We start from the raw sequence: 24,552 nt of genomic DNA, 5'->3' as shown, positions 1-24,552 counted from the left end.
TTGATATATCTTTTGTTCATAATTATAAGAACTTGTGAAAAAAGAATAATTTAGATAGTAAAGTGGTTATTTGTAGATCACTTAGTAAGAGGCAGACCTCTCTATGAAAAAGCTCGTAAATTTAACCATGCATGTTCTTCTACTTAGAGCTCAGTTTAAGCCAACCTTATCTGCAGGAGGAAGACCTACATACTGAATCCTGAAGTTACCCTTTTCTGGACAGCAATTTAGTATTTCCTTTTGATTAGACTGAAAAGTTCTTCTGAATTGTTGTTTTTCAGAATTTAATTACACTAACTGTGCTGCTAATAATAAATTATACCAGGGCAACACTACAGCTTTACTTTAGTTTTAATAGCCTGTAAATTGGATGTGTCTGTCCATAAGTCTCATGTGGCTGAATCTACCTAGTTTATACAGCAAGCAGAATTCTTGACCTAAAGCATTGCTTAGAACCATGTTGCATGTTTGGAAAATAAATATATGTAAGGTAGTATTAGAGAGTTAGAGAGTTATATATCTAATATTCAAAATCCACCAATGAAAAGGATTCAATTTAGATGGATAAACATGTCTTCACCAAACAAAGGAAGGTTAAAAACAAATTTTGAATATTTCTAATTAGAGAACTAATGGAAGCATAAATTTACTGAATAGGGCCACTAGGGCAGGACCTTGGTTACTATTTCATTGTGTTGGCCTGCACCATTATTTTCCATGACCAAATTCAATGCTTCTATGAACCAACAGCAAAACAAACATTTTTTTTTCATAGCATTAATCAGACTAGTTAAGGATGTGATGCTCACACTGTGCTCTCTGCTAGTAGCCAAATGAGTTTAATTTTAAAATATGTACCATAAACACGTTCTAGTAAAAAATAAAAACAGAGTAAAATTATACATATTCAGCATTCTGAGGTTATCTGCATTTCCCCCTACCTCCACTTACCCTTTTATTAATTTTATTTTTTTCCTCATCAGTCTACCAACTGATTCCCTCATATGTGACTAAATTATTTGCATGTAAATTGCTGAAGCAGACTGCAGAACCATCCTATAAAGGTCTCTGAGCTATTCTTAGATAATATGACAAGAGTAGTAATTATTTATGAGACAGAACAAGAGGCTATGGACAGGTAGTAGTGGCAGAACATGACACTATGAAAGTACTTTCAGCCAGATGATAAAATATGGTTGTATGTGAGATTAAAAAAACGTAGAATACATCCTATCATGTATAGGAGAAAATTAAGGCATTTTTAAAAACAAAATTATGATCAGAACTGTAATTTGTACTAATTATTTAATTCAGTATCTATTTGCTGAGCACATGTATAGAGCTAATACATGTGACAAGTAATGATAATATAAAATGAGGAGTCAAAAATACATGAAGTCTCTTGTCAAGAGGCCAAAGGTGGTAAAGGAATACACAACTAAAAAGCACACAATTAAGCTGCTGAATAATTAGTTATAAACTATGCTGAGGTATAGCACGGTAGCATACATTGTAGAGGTATAGTACTCTAGGTTTGAATGGTAGATCAGAAGAATCGCACACAGGGTAGTGGTTACTGCATCAGTTTGGGTAAAAAATCAATTAGAAGATGAATTAAAAATATGTCTTATTGCTGATGGTGATTTTTAGCTAATAATGTGGAAATGGCAAGCTAAAAGGTTTTACATAAGAAGTTTGTTCTCTCTCAGAAGTAATTGCAGAAGAAGAGAGATTCAAGTACTGCTAATTCAGATGCTTATTTAGGATGTCGTTGAGCATGCAGATTATTTGCATGTACATTTTTTTTTGCCTCCTCAGAATGTAGACATTTGTCCTGAGGTTTGCCCCAGTAGAATTCAAGGTGGCTATAAAAATTCTGTTATATCCTTACATCGCATTCAGAGGGCAGAAGAATAACTTTTATTTCTCTTGTTTAAGACATTGATGTTGCCAGAAGTTCTCTGGCAAATTCTTTCTCATATCTAACTAGTTAGAAAAAGTCTGCGAATGTCCATTTGTGCATGAATCATTGGTGAGTAATAAGAAGACTCTGTGATTGGTGTTCGGGTAATCTAATAATGCAGTTATGAGTCACATGTAGCTCTCTGACATGACATTGAAAATTACAGACAATTAAAACTTCTATGTATCATTTGCTATAGCCACAATTCAAGTCATACAGAGTCAGTGGCTATCTTTTGAACAGGAAAGATTGTAAGTCATTTTCATCATTGTAGAATGTTCCATTGTACGTTTTGATTTGGGTAAGCAAATCGAGACTGTCTTTCTAGGGCCCAGGAAAGATTCAGCCTTCCTTGAAGCATATATGTCTTTGTATACCCACATACAATCACTGTTACATTAGAGGAATAGAGGGGCCGTGAAGTGAATATTAGATAAGAAACCAATAGTCCCCCTCAAAATGTCCACTTGATGAAGAAGACCTCATCAGATGACTTCAACGTATAGATGCAAAAGTCTTGGGGACTGATGCAGTAAGGTGAAAAAGAGAAACAATACTAAAATAAATGTCATAAATGTGGATCCTATTCACTGAGAGAGTGAATATAGGAAATGGTAGGATTTGTGGGGGAAATGATGGTAGACTGAATAAGTTCAAGACACTAAGGAGATTCTGGCAGGCACCTGGATACTCAGGAAAGCAGCCCCCGGGTGCACTGAATACAAGAAGGTACTTTCAGCTACAGTTGTTACGGTCCTTTTTCTTCTGTGCTAGGACCTTGAGAGGTATAAAATGTGGCCCAGATAACATTTTGGCTTAAAGTGGAGTCTTTCAAATACTAATTCAAATACAGAGAGTAGAAGAGTTAAAGAGATCAGAAATAGTGCTTATCTTGCCTGCACATTTGTCATCTTCTATGTATGAGTGCTTGCACGTGTGCTGGTTAGCTTGATTGGCACTGGGATCTGCCTGGGGTGGGGGTGGGGAGTAGGGCACACTACAGGGAGTATCTGGGTGGCCTATAGACATGGGGCCTTGGGGTCTATGTATGTTCCTTTGTTTCTTTGTCCCTGGCACTCTTTCTCTGCTTTCCAGTAGCAATGAACTAAAAGTTTTTGCTGGTGTACCCTTCTGTCATAATATTTCTGACATAAAATCTGTTGACAATGGACTGAATTTCTTTAAACCATTAGCCAGATGTAGCTCTCCACTTTACAGCTATGGTTGGCTGATACTAGGGCCAGCAATGGGAAAGCTGACTGATATACCATGGTTGGAAACAGCTGTCAATTGCCCAGTCATGATTGTTATTATAGTAGCTAATAAGCATTTTGCTACATTAATTTACATTGAATATGATTTATGATAATACATACTTGTTTTCAAAATAAATGTACATGCCATTTTTTTTGTTTTGGTAGCAGGAATCAAACTCATTACAGTCAAGTGCTTGAGCCACTGGGCTAAATCCCATGCATGTATACACTGTTTTTACAGCTAATTCTATTTACTAGAATACTTTCACTCAGAATATTAATAGAAATATTGCTACATTTAATTAATGTGGTGTGTTTTACCTTTTACCAGCTTCTCATTGAAGCTGTTTGAAAGTCAGACATGGGATGCAGTGTTACAAACTGCTAGGGATGCTGTATCATCAATAATGAGTAACAATAAAAAAAGCCCACTCTTAAGGGCAGAATGTAAAGAAAAGGGAGAGACAGGGTCACTTTCCACTGACATTCCTTATGCATCTTGCAACCCATGTAAAGAGAGAAGACCACGCAGGAAGCACAAAGGACAGCCTCTTCCCTGTGCACAATTCCTCATTCTCACTTCTGATAGTACATGTGATATGCTTTTTTGAGAGAACCAGACACATTTTTAAGTTCTTAGTAAATCACTTGCAGTTTCCTGGTAAATACATATGTATCGTGTATGTGTATAAGATATGTCTTTATGATCATATATTTATCTGTATGCATATACATATTATTTGTATTTACACATATGCTCATTATATTTCTACAGACATGAACTGATAAAGTTTTGTTTATTGTCTATCTTCTCCAAGGACATAAAATCTCCATGACAAGAAGCTTGTTGACATTTAGACTGTGGAAGTAAAAGAAAATAGGCAACATTTGATTCAATAGGTGTAGAAATCTTTAAAAATTTAACCTCAAGTTAAAGAAAATCTTGATTTCACTAATAATTTGTATAAGAAAAGATGTAGTTTCTGATCACGTATGCAAGTGCATATTTTGACACTTAAAAGTCTTAACAATGAAAAGATATCCAATTATAAGAGGGCAGTCCAACTACAGTTTGTGTAAAAAGTTGACAAAAACAATCACCTTTTTCTGAGAAAATCTATCTTGAAAGGCTTAGTGCTGTTTGAAAAATTAGGATATTATACTATAAAAGCACTTGAAGTAAAGGCAAAATTAATTTTATGATTATTGATGGGAAGTTTTATGGAGTACCATAAGGCAGATATTTGATATTTTTTGTAGAAGTTAATTTATTTTTATTTTTGTTTCTTTAGTGACATAATGCAGTACAGCTCTAACAAAAATGTTTTTGTCAACTCTTTAAAACAAGAAATAAAATATAGGCACAACAAATTAAACTGAACTTTAAAATCCTTAAAGTGAAAGAGAGAGATGAGCTAATATAATTCTGGTTAAGGAAATAGCCCCCAAAATACAGGCTCTACCAATCATGCAGTTCTTTAACAACAGTGAAGAATCATGGGAAAATAAGGCAAGAAGAAAGAGATTTTTGCATTTGTGTGTGAACACAAAGTCTTTACAGAAAGGTAAATAAGCAATTGTAGAGGCTGAGGATGGAGATAAGTGGTACAACCTTTCCTATTATGCCTAAAACCCTAGATTCAATCCCCAGCATAGTAAAGCAAGGAATCAGAAACAGAAAATTTCAAGTTAAGTGGGGAGAACTAAGCTAGAAGACTAATAATACATTTTTAGAAGTTTTCAAAACCATAAAACCAACCAACCTTCAAATTTACAAAATTGTAAGAGCTGTGCACTCATATCCATTTAAGAATTAATGAGGCTGACAACATAAAGCATGTAATATTATTGGTTCATTTTCATTTAATATATTTTTATTGCCTTTTGACTTTTTGTTTTTCCATTACTAGTTTTGCCTGTATGTATTTTAGGCAACTGGAATAGAGGGTATAGTAAGAAATGGAAAACACATATCTCAGGTCAAGCAAATGCTTCACCATGTTATAATATCTTGACCAAACAAGTTGTCAAGCGTGTTTATTTACCATTGTATGTATCTATTTAAGGCATAACAGAAAATGGGTATCTTTTGTAAGCTGACATAAAAAATATCTTTAATATGTATCAGTAAAGCTGTTTGAAAGTAAAGAAGATCTTTATGGAAAGATTGATATAGGGGCCTTTACAAATATTTTGAGGTTTCTATCTCAGTGAAGGGGTGAGATTAATACATGTTGGACAAAATGTATTAAACCTTTTTTTAGAACACTCAGATCAATAATATTATTTATAGTAAATTCACTATCTTTGTGTGAAGTTCATCTGTATTTATATGAAAGTAATACAGTTGTCAAGTTTGGTGTACAATTTTAAAAGGATGTTGGGAAAAACTAAATGGGGATATATTCTACAAAAGAATAATTGAAACCTTAATGATCAGAATAGATCAATTTTGAAAGTTAATGATAGTTACTGAATCACTCAAATAAATCAACTTGATAGAATACGGAAAGTAAGACACACATATTTTTTTTTTATCAGATACCAAATACTGGACCCAATTAAATCCTAAATTGCTTATGTGTGGTTTAGTGACATTTGAGTGGACAAGGGTTCAAAGATCACCTGCTTCATAGCTGGGTTTGAGAAGTGTATGAATAGTGGGAAACTGTCCACAAGAAAGGTTAGTGGAAAAACAACTTTTTTCCCCTAGAATCCACGAGGAGTAGTGGTCATCTTGGTTATTCAAGTCAAAGGTTAACAATAAGAAACGTTTTTAATAAAGGTTAAACCTTGGTGGCCTTTTCAGAAGGATTATTTGTTTTCAAGTAAAGCTATAGCTGTCACACAAATGAATGTAGACTTCTGATTTTTTTTTTTTTTTTCAAATGAACAATGAATGGTTGGGGTATACTGTAGCTTCAGCAAGTCAGCTGAAGTACTTAGGAATGCATGTGTCTGCAATTTACATCTGTGAGCAGAGTAAGTCTCTGTGATTTACATTTATATCTTTTGGGCATTGCTTATAGCTGTAAGTCTGATGGTAGATCTTTTATTCTTTGAATCCTTTCTAGTGAAAGACTCAGCTTCCTTCCTTGCCTACATAATCTTTGTTAGCCTCCAAGCACTCTCCTCCTTTCTCTCATCCACAAGCAGAAACAAATGTATGTCTGTGAAGGTTTCTCCCTGCACACATACCAAGACAATACTTTTGAGCATATGTGAGTTATTTATCATCAAACAGATATCACAGTAACAGGTGCATCCACAGAACCAAAATGTGTATAAAAAAGACTAATTTCCCTTTTCCTCCTCAAATACAGTGACTAAAAGTGATAAGATAATGGCTGGGATCCTAGACCCACTAAAAGCTTCCAGCAGACATAACTCTCGAAGCTTTCACTAAACACTGGAAATGTGTTATGCAATCACTGCAGGCAAAGGAGTCAGACGACTGAGAGAGATTAATAAACGGATGCTTGCATTTTAAAACAATGGAATGTGTAGACAGGAAAGCACCTTTAGAAGTGCACTCACCCAGCTTCCTCATTAACTGAGGCCAAAAAAGCCTGGCTGGTTTGCCTAAACCCAGGAGCTGTTCCTATGGGAACCAGGTGTTACAATGACTATCCCGGGATTCTCTCATCCCAGCACCACTCCAGTTCTGTCAAAATCAGCAGGCGTCTAGCCTTTGATCTTTCAACTGAGTAATTTCTTGCAATATACCTTTCTACGCCCTCTATTCAGATTTATTACTCTCCTATTTCATATTCCTAATTTCTGAAATGCTCTTTGTGCTTGCATGAAAAAAAAGTCAAGTGCACTACAAGGAATGATTTGAGAAGAATATTATCAGGCAAGAAATTCTGTGCTGTGTATGTCGCACCTGCAGAGTAATATTTTCTCCTGGCAGCATCCATATGACCACTTGACACAGAATTAAAAATCAGCAGCTCCAAGAGGAGAGCGGAACAGCCCCACCAGGCACTCGTCACCGGTGGTCGAGCTGGAGAGCACTCACTTACAGGGAGTGCAGAAATCAGCTCTAAACCCGGCCACTCTGCCGTGTTGTGTCACTTGCTCAGACCATGCATGAAAAATCCTCAAATGTGTCTGGTGACATTTAGAAAGCACTGTGGACTCTGCCAATATGCCAGGCAATCAGAGTGTGCATGACAAATTATGAAACACACACTGTGAAAATTATGGACTCTGTCACGGTGCCAATCTGCTGCTGAAAACCTACTGCTGCTTGAAGTAAGTTGGCACAAATTTGTTGCTAAATTCAGTCATATTTATAATTCAGTAATGGATTGATCCTAATGGTGAGCTGCTGTACCTGTTTAGGTTTCAAATAAGTACCGTAGGGGCTAATGACCTCACCCGCTCTAAGTAACCAAAGCAGTAGTCTCCTTTCTCACTACGCTTTTGTTTGATGGTTCTTCTTTACCTCTGTGTATCATACAGGGTTTATGTACAGATCATTAAATTTTGGTCCCCGAAAGGATTTTCAGTTTTATAACAGTGTATTTATAAGAGCTGTTTCAACATGCAGTAAAACGTTGAATGTATTTCATTCTCACTGCACACAATATTCTTCTTCAGGTATTTGCCTGAAGGACAAGAATAGTGGGAGACTGAATCACAGGATGACAGGAAACATTTTATTAGAGAAGCGGGTCATTTAGAATCTGCATCAAGTTAGTGCTTGACACTCAGTGCATCTTTGTATAAAATATTTAAAAGAACATTGAAGAAAGCTACAACATAACCACACAATTACTAAATAACAACAAAATTGTAGCAATTCAAGGAAAGGATAAATACAGTGATGGTCCCTCTATCAGTGGAAGATTCGTTCCAAAATCTATGGACACTCAAGTTGTTTACATAGAAAGGGATAGGGTTTGTGTATGACATTTATGTATGTTTTCATTTACTTCAAATTACAATTAAATTACTTTAACATATAATACACAAGTGATGTTAATATCTATTAGACCACATAGTTTAGAACAAAATGACAAAAGAAAACAGCCTGTACAATACAGATACAATTTTTTCTAGATATTTTCAAATTAAAATTTTTACTAAAATCTTCACATGTAGAAATCCAACTGTACTTACAAATATATGCTCAAAGACACAATTCTGTAGTCTAACAGAAAAAATGAGTCTAACAACATAAAGTGTGTACTTCGTAAAGATTGTCTTTTATTGACTTATATTTGGCCTTTGTATCCACAAGTTCTGTGTCTGTGGATTCCAACAATCTCAAGAGGAAAATCTTTGCAAAACATTCATCTGGTCTGAACATGTTGCATTTTTTTTCTGTTTTTATTCCCTAACCATAACAAGATAACATTTAGAGGACGACAACATGATTGTATTTACTTCGTATTAGGCATTAAAATAATCTAGAGATGATTTAAAAACGCAAGGACCTGAAAAGATACGGAAGCTAATACTACACCATTTTACATAATGAGCTTTCACACCAAGGGATTTTGGAGCCAATCTTCTAAAGACACCTAGAGATGATTGTACATGGAAATAACACTGTGTTAATATGATCTAAATTTAAGTGTGAAATAAATACATTGGCTAATATTGCTAAGTTTATGAGCAGTGTATGTGTGTTTATTTTATGTCTGTGGTTTACATTTATAAATCTTTTTTTACAGACGGCTGATACATGCATATATATATATATATATACACATATGTATTACTGTTAATTTTATTTCCTTTCTTATAGCTGAATTAGTCCCTATTTTGAAAACAAACATTAGCCTAATGTGCAATTGTATCATGATGGTTTGTTTTCTAAATATATTTTACAGTTTATCTTAGATAAAACAGAATTCAAATTATGCAGAACATTCGATGGATTTAAATAATAATCATGACATTTACTTTTATCACAAAATAGTAAGTAGTGATCTCCAAGCAAGTCTGTCATATTAGATTTGTTTTAATATTTATATAGGACCTTTGTCTGGTTTTTAAATTCTCTTTCAGGTAGATCATTACTTGTAATTAGATATGCTTGCTTATGGAACTTATGATTTAGAAATATATTAAATTTCTGCGGATTATTGAATAACTCAGGCTCAAAATTCTTTTTTCTCCTTTGAATTAAAGTGTATGTCACACTTTTTCCATAGAAACCATGGTGCCCTCGAAGCCAGGTTAATCCAAGTGAAGGTAAAAGTTCTGCAAGAGATTTGGCAAAACCTTATAACTCCTTGGATCTTGTGCTAGCACCATATGGAGATGGCTTATTGTGAGTACTATGAAAGGAAACAACAACAAAAAAAGAGGGACGGAAGAAGTCTTTCCAGGACTTTCCCCGGGTGGTGCATACTGAGGCTGACTTTTAGCTGCTGTGAGTACCAGACATCGTGAGAAGGAAGCCAAAATGTGCTCTCTGACTTGGTGCTCCTTTCCTTTCATGAAAAGAGAAGCTGACAAGCAACCACCACCTAAGCTCCTCCACACCTGGAGCCGCCTGTCTACTGTGACAGGGCTAATGATCAGCAGTTAACCACTCATTTCAAACGCTATAGAACAGGAATCACAAAAACTAAGCAAAGCCGGAGTAAAGATTTAGAAATGCACATATATTTCTTTTGCGATATAGCTGAGGAAATTGTTTTATTTAGAAATCTGAACATTAATTCTCCAAAGTATTGGAGCATTGTTTGGCCAAAACCGAGTCCAAGAGTTTGATCAGTGCCAAATGAAAAAGTGGCAGGTCTCCCTGCATCTATGTCTCTGATTATAAAACAGCGGGAGAGATCGTTAGGGTAGCACACACGTTCTGCTTTGGGGCATATGTCAGGCTCAATACTGTGAACAGATTTAAGCTTTGCCAAGGATGCCAAGTACTTCTTCCTGTGACTTCTCCAACAATGTGGTGCGGGGCTTGTGTTGCTGGCAGCTTCACAGGAAACTGTGGTGGTGAGTGACACAGATGGTGTAGAGAGTCTGACATTGCATATTATTTACCAATCAGAAAATGACTCAGTTATTTTATGCACACAATTATAAAGGACCACCTGTACCAGTGTGTGCCGCCTGCTTATAAGCAACAGCAGGAAGAGGGCATGTGTGGTTGTAAAAGATGAGCTATTTCACTCATTGTTATATATATTTGCAATTTTGACATCAACTTAATTCTCACTCAGTTTGCGAAAACTGAGCAACATTTCTCCCCTTGTGAGGACTGCGATAATATCATTTATATAGTTGTAATACATTATAGTCTGTTTTCTAGATTTAGGATCAGAAAAAAACTAAAATTCTACTTTGTAAGTTGATTTTGCTAGACATCTCCTAAAACATGGCATTCTAAGTAAGTTCTGGTCCATTTTTAAGATATTTCTTGGATGTACATCAGATATTTAGGAAATGCTCTAATTATTTTAATACTTATGGAGGCTACTAAGCCATATTTTCTTGGTATTAAAAGTAAGGAAACTCGAGCTTCTAAACACCTGTTATAAAGACTTCTGTTTACATAACCCTCCCCTTTAACTCTTTGAGCTAGGTATAATTATTCCGTTGTGCACATTAAGAATTTTAGACACTGACAATTTAAATAAACTGCTAGGTTTACACAGCTAATATGTGATAAAGAAAAAAATGAATCCAGTATGTGATTATAAATCTTCTTGTATTTTGAAAACAATTGATTACATACATGTTTCCAAACTTTACAAGTTTCATCAAGTGACTGGGTTGATTTTTAAAAATAAAACAATTTGTAACTTGTATGGTATTTGTACAGTATAAAAATTAACTAAAGATAAATATAAAAAGTGAAAATCTGTTTGTGATGTTATTTTGTCTTCCTTTCATACTGCTAAGAAATATTGTGGAGGTTGAAAAATATACATTCCCCAACTTAAAAGGTGTATCCGTGTTTGAATATACACATGGGTTTTCATGAATAGGATCATGAAATGTGTGCCATTTCAAAAATATTCATCAGATAATGAATTGTGATATGTGAGTCTGGAACTAACTATTCCTCTTCTCCTTTTTGTAATTAGCTATGCTATTCAATGTGACCAACAAAATATTGTATTTTACTTAAACAAGTCCTTGTGATGAACATAGAAACTGTTCATATTTATTGCTATTTTGCATAACAACTAATGAGAATCTGTCAACATTATTCTGGGATTTTGTGCAAATTCCTGGCAGTGAAACAGATTTGTTAACATTTTTAACATTTTGACATAACAATGATTCAGATTATCTTTACAAACCTAGGTATTGATTGCTTTGTTTATATTACATGTTATATATATATATATATATATATATATATATATATATACATATGCTTGTATATTGTCATTGATAATATCAATACATTCTATTTGTCACATTTTTGCAACACTTTTTAAAAATTGAGTAATATTAAATAATGTTTTTTTCCCCACACAGGCAATTGCTATATAGCTCAGGCTGGCCTTGAACTCCTTACATAACCCAGGCTGGACTCAAATTCATGAGCATCCTTCTACCTCAGTCTTTGAGTACTAGAATTATAGGCATGTACTACCAAGCCTGGCACATAAGTCAGTTTTTAATTCTATAAGTAAAAGAACACCAGAAGCCAGACACGGTGTCGTATGATTATGATCCCTGCACTCCAGAGGCTGAGACAGCAGGATCCACCAGTTCAAGGCCAATCTGGAACACAAAGTCAGAACTACATAGTGAGTCCTTGTCTCAAACAAAGCAAAGCAAAGCCACAAAACCACCAGAAATCTTTCTTTAGTTACACCCAGGTGTATTCCCAAATTCAAATAGCACCTATTATTAGTAGTTTATTGTAGTATCTTTTAGAAAAAGCTGTTCTTGAAGTAAAATTGTTATACACAGAATGAGTAAGTTTACATTCATAACCATCACTACAGTTGGAATAATGAGACTTTTCGTAATCCCAAGAGGATCGTGGTGTGATCACTTCTGCTGCACTTGCACATCTGACCTTCCACTGACTACTAATGTGCATCAATTTGCATTTTCTGAATTAATAGTTAAGTAAAATATTGTAGTATCTGTACTGATTTGTTGTCTGTCTTCTAAGCACAATCATTTTGAATTTCAGTAATGTTCTAGTATATACTAGAATTTGTTCACTTTCCTCACTTCAAAATATTTCATTTGAGGGCTATAATGTATTTTTTAAATGCTTTCTTTGTGGTAAGACTGCTAACTTAGTCTGAGGGATATTAAACATCTCATTTCTAAGAAAAAAGTAACATTTCTTTTGATTTTTTACAATATTCTCTATTTCTCCATTTTCTGACACTGTTAATTCATGTCTTCCATCTTTTGACTAGATGATTCAAGATTATATTAATAATTTTCACATTTTTATTGATTTTCTGTATTTTTGTTTTGCATCTCATTTATTCTCATGCTTATTTTTAGATTTTCAATTCTGGCTAAATTAATTTGGTCTCCTTTTTATGTTTTTTAAAAAAATCAACAATTAAGTATGTAGGTAGGTTTTATTTTTGAATATAAGTTCTGCAAATTCTTATAAGCTGAGTTTTCATTTCTATGCAGTTACCAACTGCATTAACATATAGTTCAAAATACTGTCTACTTTCCCTTTCACTTCTTTTTTGATGAGTAGATTATGTAGAATTTTTATTTAATTTCTAAATACTTAGAGATTTTCCAAAGATCTGTTTTAATTTATTTAATCTAATTATAGTAAGATAATATAGCTTGTCTTATTTCAATTGTATCCCCATAGGGCATAAAACTGGGTTACAGCAAGCGATCCAACAGTTTTCTACTGTAAAGTTAGATGTTAGCACAATAGTAGCTGACGGTGGATGTCAGCAGTTGCATGTGAGGGATACAGGAAACAATCTTTGTTTACCCATTGGATGACCAATGACAAGTTGTGTGTATCTGTGCATAAGTGTCAAATCAGGATTTTTATCCACATAATGTTTAGTCTAACAGTTTTCATGTATGTTTATCTGAGTATCACAGGTATAATATACACTCACACCACTGTTCTTATAAAACATATGTTGCACCATGATGGAATACGTGTGTGACTCACAGTAACTGTGGCTGTGAAAAGCAAATACTAATTTGTGGATCCATGCTCTTAGCAGATGAATGGCAAGGTGTGTACAGGGTCTCCAAAGCAGCAACAGGTTAAGTTTTACCCATGAAATTCTCATTGGTATATTTCTGTGCATTTAGGATTTGTTTTAAATAAAAGTTTTCTTTTGGTTTTTCTGGAAGAAGTAGCCCAATTCAGTACAATGGTGCATGCAAAATCAGATTTTCAAGTTTTGGAGGAGGTTGAAATGGAACCATTGGAGTACACATGCATGGATGATATAGATGATAATGACTTTGATATTGGCCATGTGAGCACTGGTTTATGTGACAGTGAAAGGGGGCAAGAATAAAGTAATACAGGCACAAAGAATATAGACCTCCTTGATTCAGAGGATGAAGAAAATCTAAGTGGAAGGACATATTTAACTAATCCAAATGGTACAAAATAATAACGTAACCAAATGGAATGATCCAGTGTTAGAAGTAGGTCTGAAAATATAGTGAAGATTTGCCAGTGGTGAAATCTATTGGCTGAAATGCCTGCACTGCCATTCAATGTAGGAAATTGCTTGTAACAGATGAAATGTTACAAGATATTGTGAAATACACAAATACTGATATACAAGTAACACATTCCATATGCATCAATAGCTATTGTCAAAAATGTATTTAATATGATACCTCATTAGCTGAACTGAAAGCATTCATAGTTCTGCTGTACCTAGCAGGGATTTCCTATGGTATTCAAAGGAATGTAGAAGATATATGGAATAGCACATGAGTGTGGGCCCAAGGTTTATAGAATAACAATGACAATGAAGAGATTTTGTTTCTTTCGAAATTGCCTGAGATTTGATGATAAAGCCACCTGCCAAAGAAAAAGAACTGATAATCTGGCTGCCAATTGCTCATTGTTTGAGAGATTTGTGGGTAATTGTCAAACAACACACCATCTAAACTCATGACTATTGATGAATATCTTGAAGCATTTCACAGTCCTTGTAGCTTCAGTCAGTATATATCCCCAAAACCTTCAAAATACAGCATAAAATTATGTCCTTGTAAATGAGAAGACTTATTAAGCTTTAAGTTTAGAAATTTATCCTCAAACTCAGCCACTAGGTCCTTACTCTTATAGTAATAAATCCAATGATGTTGTGGACAGATTTGTTGCTCCCATATCCCAAACTAATCAGAATGTGACATTTAACAAGTGTTTATCAGTTTTCAATTGATATTACATTTGCTAACAGAGCACAAATTGATCAGTACAGGAACTGTATGCAGGAATGTAGCAGAAATTCCAGATGAAATTTTGCAATTTTACAACAGAGAATTATATAGTACATCTTTGGATTTCAGAAAGCTATAACATTGGCCTCGAATATGGCAAATAAAAACAAACTGGTACTGCTGATCTCAGTCTTATACCATAATGGCAATATTGATAGAGAAACCTTGAAAATAATCGATGCCTAAAATAGTAACTTTCTGCAACAAAAGCAATGGCAGAGGGGATATTGATGTCTATGCAGCAAAACTGATGTCACTGGAAACATAGTATTGGTCAGCATTGTGTTTTACTTGACTATTGTGTCATTCATAGTTTGATAGTTTTCAAAGAAATTAAAAAATACAAATTTTCTCAGAGGATTAGTACTGAAATTCATCAGTGTTTATAAAAGATCCGCTACAGCAGAGAAAAAATATGGATGCGTAGGTGAACAGGGAGGTACAGAATCACAAAGACCTACTACTACAACTGTAAAATGCCCTATAAAAAAAGACAGGAAAATAAAACATGTGCCATGTGTAAGTGATTCTTGTGTATGGAACATGCAGTGTTCATTTGTGAAGACTGCTTTGAGTGTGACAGTTGAAGTATAAGTGTCTTGATTACTTTTCTTTGATTGCTGCAACAAAATAGTTGATGAAGGAAGAAAAGATTTATTTAGCTCAGTTTGTGGAGGTTTTCATCCATATGCAGCTGTCTCAAAAGCAGAGTGGCACATGGGAGAGGGCAACAGTAGTTCATGGCAGTGGAAAAACAGCACATGGAACAAGATAAAAAGGGGGAAAGCATGTAGAGAAGGCTCTTTTTGTCCCTTATATTGTACATAGGCCACACTTCGTTTTATGTAGCACTCACACCTATAACCCCAGCATGGGACCATGAGTCATTCACAAACTCTGGAAGCCTGCCCCTAACCCAGCTGATGTTGATATCTATTCTAAGCACTTATATATTTGATATTTTATTTTATTAATATTTTATTTTCCTAGTTAATGCATGCTGTAAAATATAGTAAGAAGCTCATGACAAAAGAGGAAGACAAGAAAGGTGTCAAGAATGGACTGCAACACAGGAAAGGAAAGTTCACACAAGAATCTATTTCTGCTTTTTTTCCTTACTTTTTATATAAACAGCTGATGTTGAAAATTTTGATGCTTTTTTATAAAATGTTTGATAAATATTAAAACTTCAATACTTTTGTTTTTTTCTTGTACTGAATGTTTAGTTTAATAAAAAATTAAAATAAATAACTCATCAATAGAAATATTCTAAAGCATAAATGTGGGTATTATACACCCACAGCAATATACCTTTATGACAAAATTGGCATTATGTACAATTAAATTCACTGATATTTTATTTTTGGCCCAGAGAGTAAGTGATTATTCTGTACATACTTGAAAAAATATATCTTCTGTTCTTCTGTGGTTCTTGTATTCATGTCAGTTAAACCAGTTGATTAATAATGTTTTCATATATTCTATCTTTGTTGATCTTTGGTGTATTTGGTCTACCAATTACTGAGAATGATACTGAAATCTCTGACTGTAATTATGTACTTGTCCATTGTCTGTTTACCAGACATACATACATTACAGTTTTTTTCAATAGGTTCATAAAATTTAGTATGGTTGTGTACTTTTGATGAATTGATTCATTATACACTACTTATGTCTCATAATATTTTTAATTACAAAATCTTCTTTATTATCAATATAACCTTTGGCATTGTTTTTACATCTACTTTTAACCTATATGTTTTACATTTAATTTTTTTCTGATAGGAAGTATATTATTGTGTCTTGCTTTTCTAAAAATAGATTCTGACAATGTTTTCCTTTAAATTGGTATGTTCAGATCATTTACATTTAATGTGATTTTGGACATATTTAGCTTTAAATATATCATTTTGCTATTTCACTCAAATTTGTTCTATTTTATTTTTATCCTATTTTGTTATTTCAGTGGCTATTAATTGAATAGTATCTTTAACTTCTCATAGTTTCCCATGAAGTCATACATATCACTTAATATATAGTATAAAAACCTATGTCTGTGTATTTTTAGTTATTATTTACCAACCACTGCCTATGACTATAAATTATAGAACCACAAATGGTAAAATCTCTACCTTAGGTTATATTTTATTCAAGTCATTTATCATTTAAAGATATTTAAATGAGAAAAATTGTATAAATTAATCCACATAGGTACCATTTAACAATAGATTCCTAATTTTTATCTGGTATTGATTTCCCCTGTCTAAATGATTTTTTTTTTTTTTTTGGCATTTCTTATAGTAGTTGTCTGCTGGCAATGAATTATTTTTGCTTTTGTGCATCTAAAATTATCTTTATGCTTTTTTCTTGAAATATATTGTTTACTGTGTAATGACTTTCATATATATTTCAGATTTTCTTTTCTTAAGTGTTTTAAACTTGTTGCATCATCCTTTTATTCCCATCAGTTCTACTGAGAAGTCCACTGTTATCCTTACCTGTCGCCTTTAAGTGTAATATGTATTTTAGTCTTGCTACTCTTATGATTTTCTGTTCATAATTGGTTTTGAACAATTTCATTATGATTTAGCTCATTGTTTCCATGCAGATTTCCTGTACCCGTTGAGGTTTTTAGATTAGTAGGTTCAGGGTTTTATGAAATGTCAAAAAAACTTTGCTAATTTCTTCAAATATTTTTTCCTATTCCTCCCCTCTCTATCACAATTCACAAATATATATACATCAGCATAGGAAGTTGATGCACTTTGTAAATATGGATTTTTCTTTGTTTTTATTTTGAATACTTTCTATTGCTCTGTCTTTGAGTTCATTAATGTTATGAACATTTCATTGTTATTATTTCTCTTTTGTATTTTTCATATCAGACTTCATAGTGTTCATTAAACTTGACTGATCTAAATGACATAACGTTTTTAACTTTCATGTGTCTAATTTTTGAAGTATATGAAACGTGGCTATGATAACTTCTGATTTTCTTGTGTCCTGATTCCTACACTTAGGACAGATCTGGGTTACTTTTAATTAACTTGTCAATCTCAGTATGATTTTTGTTTCTCTGTTTCTTTGTATTTCTGGTTATAGTCATTGCTAAATGCAAAAAAATATGATTTTTATTTGTGTGCTTCATGTTTTTGTGTTTCTATAAATCTCGTAGCTTGTGCTTTGTTTAGAGTATATTCTAAAAAAATGCTTCTTTCAAGTCTTACTTTTTTTTTGGGGGGGGGAGGAGTTCTATAGTAGTACATAGTCTAGGAAAAATTTCCTAAGTTCTCCCCTATTGAGGATTATGAAGCATGCCAGTTTGCTCAGTGGGACAGGCACTCTTCTTAGCCTTGTATGATCTTGATCATTGTTTCCTCAAATGCTTTTGGGTTTTTGTTTTCCTCCCTCTGAATAGTTCTTCTCAATCATTAACTGGGTAATATTCTGGTGGATACTCAAAAGCAAATCTCTGCAGATCTTTTGGTTTCTTTCTTGCAGACTTCTCTGTCTTGACTTCCTTGAACATGTAAGTTCATTTCTTCAACTCAAAAACCAACTTGGATCTACTTACTTTCTCTTTTCCTTCACTGAAGCCTGAATTTCTCTGTAGACAGACAGCTATGGTAATCTGAATATAAAACTTGACTGCATTGCGTTTGTCAAAGACCACTGTCTTTCATTATGTATCTAATCCTTGTTTTTCCTAAGTCATCTTTGCTTTTGACTAAGTTGTCTGAAATGGAATTTCTGCAATTTGCCTTTAAAAATTAAAATCAGGTTATATAAGTCCTCTTTAAAATACACTGCTATAGACCATGTTGTCCATAACAAAATATAAATTTCATCATTGTATTCAGAAGCTAGTACAATTTAGCTCCTTTCTGCTTCATGGTTTCATATTCCATTCTTATAAGAAATATATGCATACGTTTGAAGTAAAATCTGTTTAAAACTGGAACAATTTATATTATTATTAAATATAATTCCTATTTTCCCATTTGCCTTGATAAAAATCAATGTATCTGGTAGCTATTTATATACCAGCACATAGAAATATTGTACTGCTATAGTTTATAGAAAAAATATCTGGTCTTAGTATAATAAATTATGATGCAATATTTTAATCCCTGTGGGACCACTATGCCCTTTAACTGATTATGATTATATTTTCTTTGACACTTGTAGTTTGTAAAAATAGAAGTTTCTTGAAGTCTCCATTCTTTTGGCCTTCTGAATATAATGTCAACTAAAGGGACCAAAGCAGAAAATGTTTTGAGAATGAAGGAGAAAACTTTTTTATTTCTCATTTCAAAATCTGGCACATGGACTTAAAATTTCTGTATGAACAACCTCTCTCATTTAGAATGAATCTATTCAATACACTTACTCCTTTGGAAATTATTCTGTAAGAGTTAAGGATGCCAATATTTGTCCTGACACCTCTGGTGCCATATGTAGAACATATGGTTACACAGAGATTCATAGCAAGGAGGGAGGATTTGGCTTGTGCACCAACAGTTGACGCAATTTCTTTCTGTAAAAGTGACCCACAGGCTTTAGATCTGTATGTACATTTTAATGCATGTAGTAATGCATATATAGCATCTACCTTTACACTTTAAAGAGATAATTTCAAGTTTTTCAAATTTCAATTACTTCCTGAAAATCTAGAAATTAATATTTTAGTAATTAAACTTCTGAAATTTTTAGATACAGAATTTTAATTTTCATGTGTCATAATTTAAAAAAAAGAACATTGTTCATTTGCTCACCTTTGTGCCCACAGGGACTAGAATGTTAAATTGGGTTCAACTACAAAACTGGATTTGCTTGCAATAGAAAAATGAATAAAATTTAGAAATTTACTAATTTAGTAAATTAGTAGCATGTGTTAAATAATTATCTTCTAAAATATCTAAAATTATCTTCTAAAATAAGTTTATCATACTTCGTGTATTATATAAATGATAACTATATCAATACAATACTGCTCACATGAATAATTAACCTTGACATAAGAATGTAAGATCTTAAGGACAGGGGAGTTCCAGGAGAACATGGCAGATAGATAGCAGCAGCTACGGAGGCTCTCTGAGATATCACACTTAAAATCCAGGAATGGTGTGGTACGAGGAGTCCTAAGCATGGGGAGATACACCCTGCTGACCCAGGAATGAACTAAGCTAAGAGAAACCAACTGGAAATCCAATCCTGGTGCTATAACAGGAACAGATAAAAGCTCAGCGCAGAAGCTAGAACCCGTGCCACTGGAAGCCGCGATTAGAACTTCCTGCTGCCACTGCTGCATCCATATCTGCAGGACAGGGAGAGAGATGCGCAAAAGCTCTGAGAGCGGGAATCTGAATGGAGTTGAGAGGGGGACTAGCAGGGAGCCCTACATCGACTTGCGGTGAGTGAGCAGAACAGGGACCCTTTCATAGATTAGGAGGCTCCAGCAAAGGACATACTGGGACTGGGCAGACTTGCCAGAACAGGGTGCTGCAGTGACATTAGTCCCATATTCCCCTCTCAAGTGGGATTGGTGGGGAGTGCCTGGCCTGCGCGACGCCACTGACTAAGACCCAGTAGGCTAGCCCAAACTAGGTCCCAGCGCCTGGAGGTGCACCCTAACAGTGAAGCCTCCGTAGGTTGACCTGGAGGGGCAGGCCCAGCAGAGGCTACCCAGGTCTGTGTCTCCCTAGTACACTGCAGTGGGCGGGAACACCTAGCCAGCACAATTCAAACAAACTGTAACCAAAAAAGAGAAAAAAATTGGGCCCCCTACATTCGCTTGTATGGAAGGAACAAAAAGTATGGAAAAAGGAAGCAACAAGAAAAGGTCCTCAGTCCCCAATCCTGAGAACACTGATCCAGGAGAGGGAAATGCAAAGGAAGACAGAAAACATGCAATATCAGACACAGCACCAATAGACCTAAAGTGGTATCTCCAGAGCCTCATAGATGAGTTTAAAAATGAAGTATTTAATGAAATAAAGCAAGATATAAGCAGAATAGTTAGAGAAATACTAAGCACTGCCCAAGAAAAAAATAGATGGTGGAATGGAAGAACAGAAAAAAAGGGGAGAATTGTTTGTTGGAGAAAATAGAGAAAACATAGAATACGTGAAGCAGGTTCAAAGAGATTACCAGGAAACTAAAAACTGTTCTGAAAGCTGGCATAACAGTTTGAAAGAAACTAAGGATAGATTATCTGAATTGGAGGGCAGATTTGTAATATGGGAGCATGAAATGAAAAACTTCTTAAAAATAACAAGAAAACAAACAGCAATAATACAAAGGCTAGAAGATGATAAGAGGATCTATAACTAAGAATTAAGAAAAAGTAGGGACACAAACAAATGGACTACAAAAGCTATTCACATAAATAATCCAAGAGAATTTCCCTAATTTAGCAAAAGGTAAAGATACTCAGATGTATGAGACATACAGGACCCCAGCCACCTACAATCCAAATAGAGCTACACGCAGGCATATAATAATCAAAATTCCAGAAGTCCAATATAAGAACAGAATACTAAAAGCCGTCAGAGACAAGAAACATCACTTACAAGGGAACACCCATCAGAATTACAGCAGACTTTTCGGCACAAACCATCAAATCATGAAGAGCATGGGGGGAAATAATTCAAGCTTTGAAAGATAACAACCTCCAGCCAAGATTGATATATCCTGTACAACTGTCCCTTGAAATTGGTGGAAAAACAAGGTGCTTCCAGGATAAAGAGGAACTAGGGGAATTTGAAACCACCAATTCAACTCTACAGAGAATACTGCAGGATATTCTAAAAAAGGAAAATACCAAGACTTCAGAAACAATGGCAGAGAGGCCACAATGAATGGAGCAGAAAGCGAAATGAAGAAGACAAACTGACAACAAATGACAGAAAAAGAGCTCAACAGAAATGAGGCAGAGAAGATCAGATAGTAGGAACAGCTATTTTGGAGAAAACAAGACATCATAATAGCTAGTGCTGATTCAGTATCATCTTGCTTTGAAGTCCCATCAAGCCTTTATTCTTCTGTCTCCATCAGTCCTAACAGGTTGTATCTTATTGTATTTTATTTTATGTGATAATATAAGCAAAAACTTTTATAGACAAGGAAATTATACAGAAACCACTGTTAATTTTCTGATAGTTGGTTCTAAATACTCTGTAATATTATCATTCTCTTGAATGGTTTTACATTGTCTTGATATGTTTGGTGCTACAGTATATGAAGTTATACTCAAAGATTTGAAGGAAAGAGACACTATGGTAAGTACTTTTATGTCAGGATATCTTGTGGTGAAACACTATTTTGCTTAAATGGTTATGCTTTGACCTGCACTGTTTTGTTGTTATGCCCTCTTTTATCTCAGTCTCCTTTTTAAAAATTATTTACTTTTTATTTTTATCTTTTTAATTAAGGGAAAAATAGAAAAAAGCAGGATACATTATAGTAACCCACTTTGATTTCCTATTAACTTGATTTGAAACCCTATATAGCCCTCACCAGCTTGCTTTGACTGATTTTCCTCTATTTTGCTTTGCTTGATAGTACCAAGTTCGAAAGTATAGGCAACAACTGTAAAGACAATAAGATTCATTATGACGCCCATTCTGGCTATTATCTTCTTTTAAAGTCCTGTAATATCTCCAAAGTTTTGGTTTTATTCTTTCCTGTTTTGTTCAATTTTATTATAACTGATGATATAGACATTCTTTTTCAGATAGCAAGAGGCAGTATGGTAACCATTATTGATCACCTTGTATTTTGTTTTTACATTATCTATTTTGTCCACCCTTTTGATTTGACTGACTCTGTTCTGTTATGTCACATTTGGTTCTACTGTCTTCAAAAAAAAAAAAAAAAGTAATAAGAGCTGTGGGAGTAATAAAACCCAAAATGTGTAATAGTCATTGTACAAAAGAAAGGAAAAGAAAGTGCTCTAAAGAATATAACTGTATATATATTTAAGTGTATAAATAGATAACCATATTACTGAGTTTTGTTGGATCATTGAACAAAACTGTTTCCAGTCTCACTGTTTGAAAGTCCACTTTATATGCTTTAGTTTTGTAAATTGAACAACTATTTCTAAGATAACAATATGTAATCTATTAATTAGTGATTTCCTACTGTTTATTTTTTCTGAAATTCTATATAACTTGTACCCTTTTTCTGTTTTTTTTTTCTTTTTCTCCTTAAATAAAAAAAATGAAAAGAAAAAAATTCTTAAGGACAGAAATACTTTTATCTTCACCACTGTGGTATACATTATAGCGGATGACACAGAGTAAGTGCTCAATAAGTACTTAATGAATCAAAAATATTGTTTAAAAATATATTGTTTAAAAATATATAAAATATATTAAAATATATTGTTTAAAAATAAAATACATTTAATCATTTTATTTAAGCATGTGACTTATGGGTTTAAATGAAATATAAAATTAATATTAAATATTGCATTCAAAATATTAAGTTAGACATAATGGTACATATAATAAAATAATTTATACAGAGTTAAATATAAATTTTGAATTGATCTTGAATAAAGCTTGATTCTTCAGCTATATATTTATAAGGATTGCAAATTATGAAAGTAGGTTAGATTCATCTAAAAGATTGCAAATATTGATATCAAATGACAATATCTACTGTCTTCTAATTGTTTCATTTAATTCTTTAAATGACATACAGTTTTTCTGAGTACTAAGTGTAGGTTGTTATGGGTACCAGCCAATGAAAAATTCAAGATTATACCCAAGTGACTTCTGTATGAAAATATTTACTACAGGTGACATTCCTTCCCAGAACAAGTGTATACTGTATTGATCTGTACCACACTGGTAACTACAGAAGCATCACATTGTTAGGCAGTGGTCAGGCAGCCATTTGGTAAAAATTTCTATTTTAACTTTCTTATAGGATGTTATGACAGCGTGTTCCATAGGGTGAATTAGATAAATTTTGCCTGGCAATGATCTATAGATAAGAGTTCTGTCCTACCTATAATCTCTTCTCATCCATGACAATATTACTTTCCTTTTTGAGAATATCATATAAATGGCATCATACAAACAGGTGCTTTTATTTCTGTAGTATCTTTACTATTTCTTTTCCTCTATTTGTTGTCAATTTATTTTCTTCTGCAATTTCCAATTCACAGATGTGGGAGTACAGGTCATTATTTTGAGACATTTCTCTCTTTCAAATATAAACATTGATTGAATATATTTTTCTATAAGCCCTTCTTTAGCTGTGCCCTACAAATTTAGATGTATTGCATTTTTGGTGATTTTTTAATAAACAGTATTTTCAAATTTCCATTGAGACTTTCACTTTGACCAAAAAGTTATCTGAAAAGTTTTTACTAATTTCTTAATTTTTCCAGTCAGTAATTTCAAGTTTAATGCAATTATGATTTCAACTCCTACTTTGTATAATAATTACTGCTTTTAAATTTGTTGCTTTTTATGGCCAAGAGTATGGTCTGCCATGGTGAGTATATCATGTACACTGGAAAGTGATATATATGTTTTCTATTCATCAAGAGGAACTGGAAGGCTTCTTCCATTATTCTGTGGTTTTCCCCCACCTCTGGATGTTTTTGTTGCCTTTGATCTAAACTGAAAAATACTGAACAGGAAAAACATGTAAATTCTCTGCTGCTTTGTTGAAAGTTTAATTGCAGACTACTAAAGTTTGCCTGCTATTATTTACTTTTCAGAGTCCTCAAATGCCTCCTGCATGCATGCTCTCCTATTTTAAAGCTGCAACCAGTGTAAAAGAACGTGTAGAAGTACTTAGTCTGCTTTACTGAATTAGAGACTAGAACTTCTTAAGACAAATATTATTCAGCTCATTGGTTATTGCTCTTTTCACAACTTTCAAAATCATGCCTGCTTTCTTTCAGGGAAA

This window comes from Cavia porcellus, unplaced genomic scaffold, assembly GCF_034190915.1.
Source record: "Cavia porcellus strain 051 isolate PalLab524CR breed Dunkin Hartley unplaced genomic scaffold, mCavPor4.1 scaffold_15, whole genome shotgun sequence".
NCBI lineage: Eukaryota > Metazoa > Chordata > Mammalia > Rodentia > Caviidae > Cavia > Cavia porcellus.
The sequence above is the reverse complement of the archived record's forward strand: the minus strand, read 5'-3'. Positions refer to the sequence as shown.